Consider the following 12,471-nt stretch of genomic DNA (forward strand, 5'->3'; position numbering starts at 1 on the left):
ATGGTTGTGAAATTTTAAAAGGAAAATTCCAAGAAGCCAAAATTCTACGATTTCCTTTGTAGTTGTTTGAAAATAAAACATGAAGCTGGTATCCCTTGAGTCGTGTGTCTGAAAGTATTCAGCCTCCTAGGATGAATAAATAATGTTCCTTTTAAAATTATTAAGTCATTAGATCTTACAGAGGTTCCTAGAAGAAGAACTTCCTATTTTCAAGTGAAATACAGCTTAACTGTCTTAGAAGAAGGAAATTTTGTTATGAAACACATGTGGAAATGTCTAAAATACTCCTTAAAGATGATCCCTGAGTGATACTGGCTACTTCTTAAGTCAACTATCAAAAACTAAAAACTTTGCATTCCTACACAAATATCCTTACAACAGTATCTCAAAGAGGACCTCATCTGTATTTCATAGTCAAAGACTGGAATCTCGGACCCCAAAAGCATTGTTTATATTAGTACTTATACACCAGGGAAAGAGCTTATAACTAGATCATTCTGGTTCCAAAGTGAGCTTTTCCCATCATGACACATCGAACTGTAATTCTGCCTCCTCATGCTATACATGAGATTATTTACTCCAACACAGGACATAATCTCATCTGATCATCTATCCCCTTTAAAATATGTGTAAGTTGAAAGAGATAGCTTATTTCTGAAATCTTAGTGATGGTTCACAACTAAAGATAGTAAAAGTCGGTTGAAAGCTATAAGCCAACTTCCCAAAAAATAAGAAGAGTCTTTTGTTTATATTCTCTAAGACCTTTTACAACCATCTGTTTTGACTTTGTCTTATACAATGTTGAGATGGGTCTTGTTTTGTGGATCTTGCTTGTTTTTATACTCTTTTTCTTATTCTTTCTCTGTAAAACAGATTATTTTTCTCATTTTTTCACTTACAAATGTGACCTCCCAATGTAGAGCTCAAGCATCCATGATCCTAAAATATAAAGCTATTTTGAATATTTATTACATTATTTATTATAGATCATGATACCTGTGTCATGGTGTGCTTGAGAAGTCATAAGAAAACTTTCAAGAGGCAGTTCTCTTCTTCCACTACATGGGAAACTCAAGTGCCACTGTTAGTTTCAGTAGTCAACAAACCCATAGCCGTGTGGGAAGAAACATCAGCTGAGGAACAGTCACCAACAGATTGACATGTGGCATCCTCTTGATTGTTAATTGACATAAAAGGCCCTGTCCACTGTGAGTACTAACACCCCTGGGCAGGTGGGCCTGATATGTAGGAAAAAAGGAAGGAAGGAAGAAAGGAAGGAAGGAAGGGAGGAAGGAAGGAAGGGAGGGAGGAAGGAAGGAAGGAAGGAAGGAAGGAAGGAAGGAAGGAAGGGAAGGGAAGGGAAGGGAAGGGAAGGGAAGGGAAGGGAAGGAAAGAAAGAAGGAAGGAACAAGTCACAGGGAACATGCCAGAAAGTTGTGTTCTTCTATAGTCTCCAGAGTCCTGCCTTGAACTCCTGTCATGTCTGTCCTCAGTGATGAACTGTAACATGTAAGCCGAATAAATAATAGCACAGGGTACATGCAATATTCTCAAACTCTGTTTCAGTCACAAAACTCAAAATTCAGATGAGTTGTGTGTGTGTGTGTGTGTGGGGTGTCCTGGTTCATTCATTTTTTGGGTCCATATAGTATTTAACTATGTGAATATTCCACACTTTCTAAATTAATTTGCTTATCAATAGCTATTTAGACTGCTTCCAGTTTTGTTCTGCTAGAAATAGTCTCTTTTATAAAGCTCTCTCTTGCTGAACATAAATGAGAGTTTCTCCAGTTTAACTGCTAGACATGAATTGGAGTTCGTACAGATTCACGTTTCTTGAGGTCACATCAACTCGGTTTCCCATAACTGTATGTAAAATTCACACACTGGCCTTCTCTAGCATCTTGGGACTTTCTTACTTGTCTGTGTGTGGTGAGACATTTGACACCCTGTGTTCATCATTTTATTCATGTGGGAGCTTTTTCAAAACACATTAAGATAATCTTGTCAGGTGCCTGCAGGTTTATACTTACAATGTCCTGGTGAGTTTATTTTCAACCTGTGTGAACATCTTTTCTATCTTCATTGATATTTATCAAAGCATTGTTTTGCTGATATCAAAGTACTTACCAAAATTATTTTTTACCCTTTAGGTTTCTATTTTTAAATTATGGTTGAGGCTTTTCTCCTGTCAGCTTTTTCCTGAATTTTCCCCAGAATTATGGAAATATAATTATCAAAGTCTGAGTACCTGGATAGTTCTGATATATGAAATGATCAGTTCAATAACCCTACCTAATAAGTTCATCACTTTACACAGCTATGTAAGTGTGTGGACAGAATATCTGACACTAATCATCATGAATTATTCAACTTTATATGGCATTATCATTAACTATAGTCATATGGTATATATTAGATCTATGTAAGTCATCTTAACTTTCAGATTTGTATCTGTTAGTAATGTAAGGAACTGTCCTTAGTATAGCTGTTGATAAATGGGTATTTTATAATATTTTACAATGTATATGTCATATGTCGTCATAATTTTTTATGCTTCTTTTCCTTCTCTCTTGAGATCTTTGGAATAATAAATTTTTCCTACTTCATTTTTCCCTCTGCTATTTAATAGTTCTATTCTCTACTTGGATCATTTTTGATCATTACCTTAGAGTATTTCTATGAAAACTTATATATTTAATCTCCTACATAAGCCATAAGTTATTTTAACTTTTGTGAGGCCACTTTCAAATTCTGGGTTAATTTTGGACAGTGACTCAATTATTTCTTTTTTGAATATAAAAATATTTGATTCTCTTCGTGACTTAGTGATAAAGTAGAATAAATTCGGTACAAACTTGTCCTGATTTGACTCTAGAAATAAAGTCTGCTGAGGAGCAGGTTTGCTTCTGCTTCGGGTAATGTGTTCCAGTCTCACAATGTGAAAGATGCAGTCGTGTGTCTGGCAAGGTATGAAAACAATCATACGTGGAAGTAGGAGATATGTCACAGTATCACACCATGATCTATCTGATGCAGACAAAAGGCAGCTGAAAAGATGAATATTAGATATGTGTAGGGAGGAGAACAGATGTAGCCTGCTAGGTCTTGATGAAAACCACCCTAGAAACTCAAATCTAAATCTATACCACAGAAGAAATGGGGGTACAGGGGGGTTACTTACAGCATTATTCTATTTTCTCTTCAGACAGGGTAACCTTGGCAAATAGTCATCACATTCTTATTTCAGAAGCACCTTCTCTACTTAATAATAATAAATTGTCCAACAGTTGGAATGCTTTCTTGTCAATAAATGTCACAACTGCTTTTATGTTTGTTTGTTTGTGTATTTGTTTGCTTGTTTGTTTTGCTTTTGATTCTTGTCCTTTACTAACTAGTGAATTGAAGATAGATAGACAAGCAGATAGACAGAAAGACAAACAGAAACACACACACACACACACACACACACACACACATATCTTGCAGCATTGACATATTGACAGGATCTTTAATTTTTATATTGACACTTAACAAAGAAGACTATTGCAGAAGAAGGCCAGTAGAGCATGAACCATGAAATCTGAAACTTACAATTTGCAGAAATAAAATTAATTGGTAATGCAATTACCCCACAACTATACTTTAGCATAGTATTTAGTATGGTATAAGTATAACTTAGCAGCTGTAACAACAGTAAGATGTGTTGAAAAGATAAATATTTCATTTTGACATTTTATGTGAATTAAAAAATTGTGTAAGAGAATTTAAAATTAATGAATTGTTCCCACTAGAGTCTCCTCACCATTCTCCCTTAGCAGTCATTGAACATAGCACTTAAATCTCCATTTTTTTCTGTATGTGATAATCTATAGATCTCAAGATCTACAAACAGGAAATGTCCATGATTCAGTTTTTGTAGATCATATTCATCTGACTGCATGTGTACCCTACCTCCCAGTAGCCTAGGAAGCCCCACCTTTCACCCTCACTATGCATTCTTTACACGTATTCTCCTTCACTGTCCTCACCTGATACTAGACTCACTCGGACAACTGCCAACCCAACCCAATACCCCAAATATCCATGCTTCTGACTAGTAAATGTGAATATATTTTTGCTTAGTGGATTCAATGAATTTTCAAAACCCAAAGGAACACTCTCTCTAGAACATTTTTCTGAAAATTATGAAAAGATGATGTAGAGAAGGAAAAAGATATATAAGAAACAAAGATGTATAGGGCTTTATTCCATATGTGCTTTTAAAATTTTTTTATTAGATATATTTCTTTACTTACAATTCAAATGTTATTCCCCTTCCCTGTTTCCTGTCCATAAGCACCCATTTCCTCCCCTCCACCTTCCCCATATGGGTATTCCCCCCATACATCCCCGTTCCTGCACCCCCATATTCCCCTGCACTGGGGGTACAATCTTGGGAAGACCAAGGGCTTCCCCTTCCACTGGTGCCCCAACAAGGTTATTCTCTGCTACATATGTAGTTGGAACCCTGGGTCAGTCCATGTATAGTCTTTCAGTACTGGTTTAGTCCCTGGAAACTCTGGTTGGTTGGCATTGTTGTTCTTATGGAGTTGCAAGCTCTTTCAATATTTCCTCTAAAATTCCCCCCATTTTTTAAAGAATAAAGAAAACACCTGTCATTGGTACATGACCATACTCTGACAATCGAAATTGGTGTCTAAATTTGGAAAGATTGAAGATTCCTGTTAAAATACCATCTACATAAAGGTATCCTATGTAGTGACATGTTTCTGCTTGTGCAGAAATAGTCAATCCTGAAAGACAATGTTTTCCTTCTCCTGAACTGAACTGTGAGTGTTTTGTTTGGTAGGCTTCTGAAGCCACAAAAGTGTATTGCACTTAGTGGGTTATTAATGGAGACTGAATCTCTGAACAAGACAATGATAAAATTGAACCTTAGTGAACAGATCAGAGAATATAATGTTGAGATTGAGCAGAGCTGTACCAAAGGTTTGTTGTCTTTGATCATGGAAGGCAATGATTAAGTAAACCTCAACCACCACGAGGCAGACAGCTTCAACTGTCCTCTTGCTTTCAGTCCACTCACTGTTACTAGGAAATCCCATTTCCAAGAGTCAGAGATTTTAACTTTGGGTTTTGAGAAAAGTTGATCTTTGAATCATTTTTTATATTCAAATGAGAAATAGCATAAAATCTACTTTTAGATCTTCATCCTTTTAAAAGTAAAAATGTATGTAAAGTAGCTGTTTTTTAAACACAAATCTACCATTTGTTGAACAGAAATCTATTAAGCTCAAAATTAGACTCAAGAACTACAAAGCAAGGAAAGCTATACTTAGAACATGTATAAAAATGCCTCAAATAACAGAACTGACTCTGGTCAACCAGAAATGATAGGATGCTTTCAGGCAACAGCAAATATTTATCCTATTGAAATCATGAACAAAATTCCAGAGGTTCCATAGACAGGCAGGAAAGGGAACTAAGAGCATAAAGTCAAACCATAAAGACTCCCTTCTTTTCCTTACACACTCTCAGATGTGTGTTGACAACTCTTACATGCATGAAATCTAACCCCCAATTTTTTGTTGATTTGTCTACATTTATCTCCTCCTAGAAGGTGATCTGTAAAACTTCGTGTTCATAAAGTATCTTCTGAGGGAATAAAAAATTGGCAGAACAGATGAGACAGAAAATTGATTAGGAAGAGGAGAAGACAAAGGAGCAGAAGATTGTTTTCTTTAGAATTATAAGTAGACAACTTTTTTGAGAAGAAAAAAAAAAGCCCAACCAATCAAAATGCAGTGTTGTGGAGCCCATTCTCAATAAATACCTCTACATAACAATTCCTGCATCTAAGATTCTGGGAACAATTGTGGAAAGGCAACAGAAAGATTGTAAGAGCCCCCAAATTAGGGACTTTGCTATGAGATTATGTCTCTTAAGCATGTCAAAGGTTCTACCCATAATGTCTCACCAATAAGATTGCCTCATGCTGAATGAAAGAACAAAAACAATGGACATGGTAATGTGGATGTCACAAGCCCACAGGACTCAATGTTACACAAAACACTCCAGGCAACTAAGGAGAGCTGAGTGCCGGAAAAAATCATTTTTCCCCAGCTAGTTACCAAATACCAACAGGTCAACTCCAAAAAGACACAAATGCAAGTAACATTATACAGAATATTTCAGTCAGGGTGTATTTATGTATTTAGGAACATATATATATATATATATATATATATATATATATATATATATATATATATATATATATATATATGTGTGTGTGTTAAAGAAAGAGACCATTAATTTGTAAAAGAGCAAGGAGGGACTAGAGTTAGAGAAAAGGAGGGTTTAGAGTTTGAGAAAAGGGAAGAGGGTAATTACATTATAATCTCAAAAAGATAAAAGAAAGTTTTTTTTAAGTTAAATGTAGAGCAGATGCTTTGGCTCAGTTGCTTTTGTGCCTGAAGCCCTGGTTTCCATCCCTAGCACTACACATACTGGGTTTTGTGGCATATACCTCTAATGCCACTACTAGGGAAGTAGAGGGAGGAAGATCAGAAGTTCAGGTTCATCGCTAATTATGCACAGAACTGAAAGCCAGCCCAAGCACAAAACTGTGCCTCTAACAAACAAATCCAAACCAAACAGAAGTCTCTTCTCTACCTTGCCAATCCTGACTTTTTCATCTTTTCTAGGTTTGCCTGTTTAAGTTTATATTTAATATTTTTTCTTTTATGTCTATAAATATTTGAAGTCTTCCAGAACTGTTCAGATATCTACTTTTATTTCCACTCAGGTACATGTAAAAATAGCACACTGTCGCCTCTAAACCCCAATGATAGCTCATTTCCTCACAGCAACTATCCAAACCCAAGCCTTCTGTCTCGGCACTGTGGCTTTCAGTTGTCTTTCAGTCCAGAACATTTCTCTCAGTATTTTCTAAATTTAAAAGGTTGTTTCACATACAACCTTCCATTTCTGAAGAACCCTCCATTTTAGCCTAAAAAACAGCTGGGTTCATTGCTGGTTAGGATTAGACCTCTGTATCTTAAGGATTGGGCTATGCCCCACCTGTAAGCTTATCTATGATTATGTCTTCGTTTCAGAAAGTTAATAACCATTTTGCAACCTGTGATGATTTGTATATTCTCTGCCCAGGGAGTGGTTCTAATAGAAGGTGTGGCCCTGTTGGCATAGGTGTGGCTGTGTTGGAGTAGGTGTGGCCTTGTTGGAGTGGGTGTGTCACTGTGGGTGTGGCTTTAAGACCCTCATCCTAGCTGCCTGGAAGCAGTACTCTACTACCTGCCTTCAGATGAAAATGTAGAATGGGAAACTCCTCCTGCACCATGCCTACCAGGATGCTGCTCTATTCCCACCATGATGATAAAAGAATGACCCTCTGAACCTGTAAGCCAATGTCAATTAAATTTCCTTATAAAAGTTGCCTTGGTAATGCTGTCCCCAACAATAAAACCCTAACTAAGATATAGCTATACCTTTGCTTCAAAGGTGCTCTTTTGGCTACCTTGTTCTAACTACCTTTTGTTAATACCATCTTTGCAATCATGTCTTTGTTTCAGGTCATAATGATTAACTTATGCTTTATGTTCTGCTCCTGCAAAGCCGCCTATTTTGCCCAATCTCACATTTGGAAACTCACCAACCAAAGCTATAAAAACCTTATCTTCCTCCCATCCCAAAACTTATCTCTAAAATCCCAATTTAGGACTAGCCAGTCCTGGGTGCACATCTAGAATAAAGTTCACTTTTATTATACAATTGTGGATTTGCTCTTTCTCCTTACAATTTTGAGCTCTAGAAATGTCCACTGAATGTGATGTAAACATGCTGTAAACATAATGTTTACAGCAACCCTACAAACATCATACATTTATCCCATGCCTAATTAACCTCTAATCAGAACCAGTCACTCGGTCAGTAATATGGTTTAAGTGTCATCTCTACCACACTATTCTTTTACCATGGAAAGCCACAGAAGCAAGTGATACAACACTCTCCCCTAAGGAGATTCATTTTTAGGCTCTGCATGCCTAAAACCCTAGTGTTCAAGAGACTAAGGCAGAAAGATCACACATTTAGGACCAGTATGAGGTATATAGTGAGGCCCTTTTAAGCAAAGGGGAAAGAAAGTTGATTTTAAAATAGTGATAATCAGACAGTTGTATTGCTCAATAAATGCGTACATTAGTGTGTTCAGGTATTCATTATAAAGTACTATAGATAATGTGCTGCATAGTTTAGCGTCAATAGCACAAGCTAGATGAGAGATGAGAATATCACTAGGAAGTGGCTTTATAGGATTAGGCTGTAGGAAAGACTGTGGGCCATTTTCTTAATTAGTTATTGATATGGGAGGTCCCTCAGCTGGTTGTGCTGAATTATATGGGGAAGCCAGCTCAGCAAACCATGATAAACAAAGTCAGTAATGGGCACCCTGTAAACAATCTGTGTCAGTTCCTGCTGCCAGGTTCTTGCCCAGGTTCTGCCATCTCATTTCATGCCCAGACTTCTTTTAATGATGTGGTGTGATGTGGAAGTACAAGCTAAATAACCCTTTCCTCCCCAAGTGGCTTTGCTTGTGGTATTTTATCACAGTGACAGTAAAAATAACTAAGACATATCAGATGATCTAACCACTAAAATTTATTTTCTCACTCCTTTAAAATATAGAATTCTGTATCAAAGTACTACCAAGGTCCATGTCTGTCCTAGCATGCAAACTGCTGTATTTTCTTTCATCTCCTCTGGGTATTCACACAGAAGTGAGAGAGACCATCTATTTAGGCTTATTCTTAATGGACAAGAGCACAATTCTTATAGCCTTTTTTGTCTTAACCACTATATAATATAAAGACTCCAGATAGATAGTTACACTGGGAGTTAGGGCCTCAGCATATGAATTTAGTCAAGGGTTATAATTCATTAGATAAAAAATTTCAATAATGAGATTTATGAAGATAAAAGCAAAATGGTAGAAGAGAATGAGCAAGTATTGTGGTAACTCAGTTGTCATGATGAACTCTTTGGAGAAGTGATATTTGAGACACAGTAGGAAAAAAGGTGGGAAAAGAAGCCAGCAAAGAATTTGGAGACCAACCTTCTAAAAAGCAGTAATTACCAACATAAATGCACTCTAACAAACCAACAAACACTGAAATCCAATATTCCTGACAAGTGATGAACCAAATCAGGAGATCATAGAACTTGTAAATAGAGTCATCACTGGGACATCTGAGTCTCTGGAGTTTGTTTCTTTGAAAGGCGAGCTATTAAGAAAAAGTCTGCAAAATGGCAATTTCTCACACACCAGAACATAGTTGTCTGGATGCTAGTAGAAGGCAAACCTGGGAAGTCCAGAGAGAAGAATATAAGACCACGTGTAACTAGGATATGTATACAGGAATACCAGTGGCATGAAGGGAATTGGTTTGGGATATATTAAGAGGACAGGATCAGGAACCTGATGATCAGTAGGTTAAGATTTGAAGACAAAACCCACATATCAGTTGTTGCATTGGTTTGGTGACTACGTACCTTGATGGCTCAAAGAAATATTCATTGTATGGGAAGATTCTGATAGGAAAGAACTTAGAAGTGAAAAAATTGTCCCCACCAGCAAGGACCCAGTTATTCAGGGTCCCAAAGAGGCTTTCTACCTGTGGGCCAAATGGGGGTGAAGAGAAGAAGGAGACCAAGCAAAAGTTCTGTTGTCAAGGTCTCATTTATTGGGATGAACGTTACAGCTTTTAAGGTTTTCAGGTAGGGGGAGGGACCTTTGTGAAACACGAAGAAGGGGAAGATGAGGGTATAGGCAGTGATAGCTGGAGGCAAAGAAGTCAGGCAGTAGACGATGAGGTCAGGCAGTGGACACCGGGTGTTGACTCAGGAGATAACTGGTATCTGCTCGAGCTGAGGCATCCCTTGAATGTTATCTTCCTGTGCTGTAAATTCCTGGGAGAGGCCTCTGTCCAACAATCTTAAGACTTATGGCAGTCATCTTAGGTGTGAATATCTGTGGCCAAACAGCCCAGAGTCACCTAGCCACTTTGAGCTATACAGACACAAAATGACTAGGCCCAAATCCAGTATGGCTCCCTACAAAAAATTAAGAATTCATTAATTAAAATGAAAATGCTTTATAAATGCAAGCCTAAGTATTGACTCAAAGGTTTGACTTGTGAAATTCATGTTCAAAAGAATGACCAGATATGTAAATTTAAGAATGTTGCTTGCTGACTCTTCCATGAAGCCAGATTTCTATGTGTAATATGTAAAATAATCAAGAAGTATTTCAACTTAATACCTGTGAAAGAAAAGAAAAAAGCCACGTTGGACAGAGAAGGTTGAACTAAAATTCAGCAGAGGAGTTTGTTGTTGTTGTTGTTGTTGTTGTTGTTGTTGTTGTTGTTGTTGTTGTTTTTAATTAACTTGAGTATTTCTTATATACATTTCGAGTGTTATTCCCTTTCCCGGTTTCCGGGCAAACATCCCCCTAATCCCTCCCCCTTCCCCTCCCCCTCCCCATCCTCCCCCCATTGCCGCTCTCCCCCCAACAATCTAGTTCACTGGGGGTTCAGTCTTAGCAGGACCCAGGGCTTCCCCTTCTACTGGTGATCTTATTAGGATATTCATTGCTACCTATGGGGTCAGAGTCAAGGGTCAGTCCATGTATAGTCTTTAGGTAGTTGCTTAGTCCCTGGAAGCTCTGGTTGCTTGGCATTGTTGTACATATGGGGTCTCGAGCCCCTTCAAGCTCTTCCAGTTCTTTCTCTGATTCCTTCAACGGGGATCCTATTCTCAGTTCAGTGGTTTGCTGCTGGCATTCACCTCTGTATTTGCTGTATTCTGGCTGTGTCTCTCAGGAGCGATCTATATCCGGCTCCTGTCGGCCTGCCCTTCTTTGCTTCATCCATCTCGTCTAATTGGATGACTGTATGTGTATGGGCCACATGTGGGGCAGGCTCTGAATGGGTGTTCCTTCTGTGTCTGTTTTAATCTTTGCCTCTCTATTCCCCAGCAGAGGAGTTTTAAGCATAGAACATGCCTCCTGAACTCCTTGGAATTAGAAAAGGCACACATCCAAGGCACATCACTGGGCTTGGCCATTAACTGTTAAATGTCCTATGAAAGAGATATGATCTTGAATGTGGTGGCTTTCTTATGGTGAGGCAATTCCTGAATGTGGCTAACATCCCCAAACCATTTGTGGAACAGCCCTGCCACAGCTGACAAACGTCACCTCTATTATTGAGCAGCACATCCCAACCGTCTACACTGTTACCCACTTGTTATGTAGAAAATGAATGAACTAACATCAACTCACATTAGTTTCTAAATGAGATTGTCTTGAGAAAATAGATAGATAAGATGAGGATGACAATATTCAATAACTATGTGACATGCAGGAACAATTTCCCCAGATCAGGCCTGGACTCAATAATTAAAGATAGTCAAAACTCCAGCTACTGGGTGGTGCTGGGTCATTCTAAGTTGATGGCAAACAAAAGTCTTTGTATCATCTGAGGCTTCTCTGAGCAGAGATGGATTAAAAAAGAAATAATAAGGCATCTTCTTGATCTTCTTGGAATATGTAATTTGAAGAAGTTAAAATATCAAAAGTTGACTTCTGTGTCTGTATTTTGTATAATAGATATTGTGATCATTTCCAAAGAGACCATGGGGGTCTGGCAAATCCTAGTAAAAGTAATATATTAGAATCCTATTCAGTTATGCATCAGCAACTCTAATTTTCTTTCTACTTTTTCCTGAGTGAATTAGGGAAGACACAACTAGGCCATGTTGGCCTGCCCAGATGCTCTAAGCATTGGTGCTCCTGCATTGAGATTTTTTGTTCTCCCTGTGTATGCTCCTGCCTCGTTTTTATTCCTTTCTTTTGCTTTCTTGCATTTCTGAAAGTAGCTAGCTGCACTGCTTGGTTTCATAATATGTCATACCAATCAAAAGAAACCAAACCCAGCATTATTTGGAGCCCTTAATGCCACTGTTATTTCCTCTTTGAAGGTCAGATAGTCAATGATAGGTCTCCTGTGGGGTTTTGGACCATAATCACAGGGGTTAGGTCTGTTGAGCACCTCTTGTCCACAATTAATAGAGTGCTGCAGTGGTCATAGCTACAGCTTGGTAATCGGTTAAAAACCAGGGAGGGCAGACTGTCTATTGGGGGTTTCAGTGTTATTCCACACAGTTTAAAAGTGATGTCAAAATCAAACCACTAGGAGAATTCCACCCATGCTTGTGGATTTCTTCAGTAGCACACATGTGATAGAAAACACTTTAAAGTGGAATTTAAGATGCAAACGTGAAACTAAGAAAAAAAAGGATTGGAGCTACATTATTAAAATAAATTTATTATCATGCCTGTTTAAAATCTCTTTGAATAATATATATGACCCCTAGATTTTAGAATGAAACTAT

Source organism: Rattus norvegicus, chromosome 5 (assembly GCF_021556685.1).
Source record: "Rattus norvegicus strain SHRSP/BbbUtx chromosome 5, alternate assembly SHRSP_T2T, whole genome shotgun sequence".
Classification (NCBI taxonomy): Eukaryota; Metazoa; Chordata; class Mammalia; order Rodentia; family Muridae; genus Rattus; species Rattus norvegicus.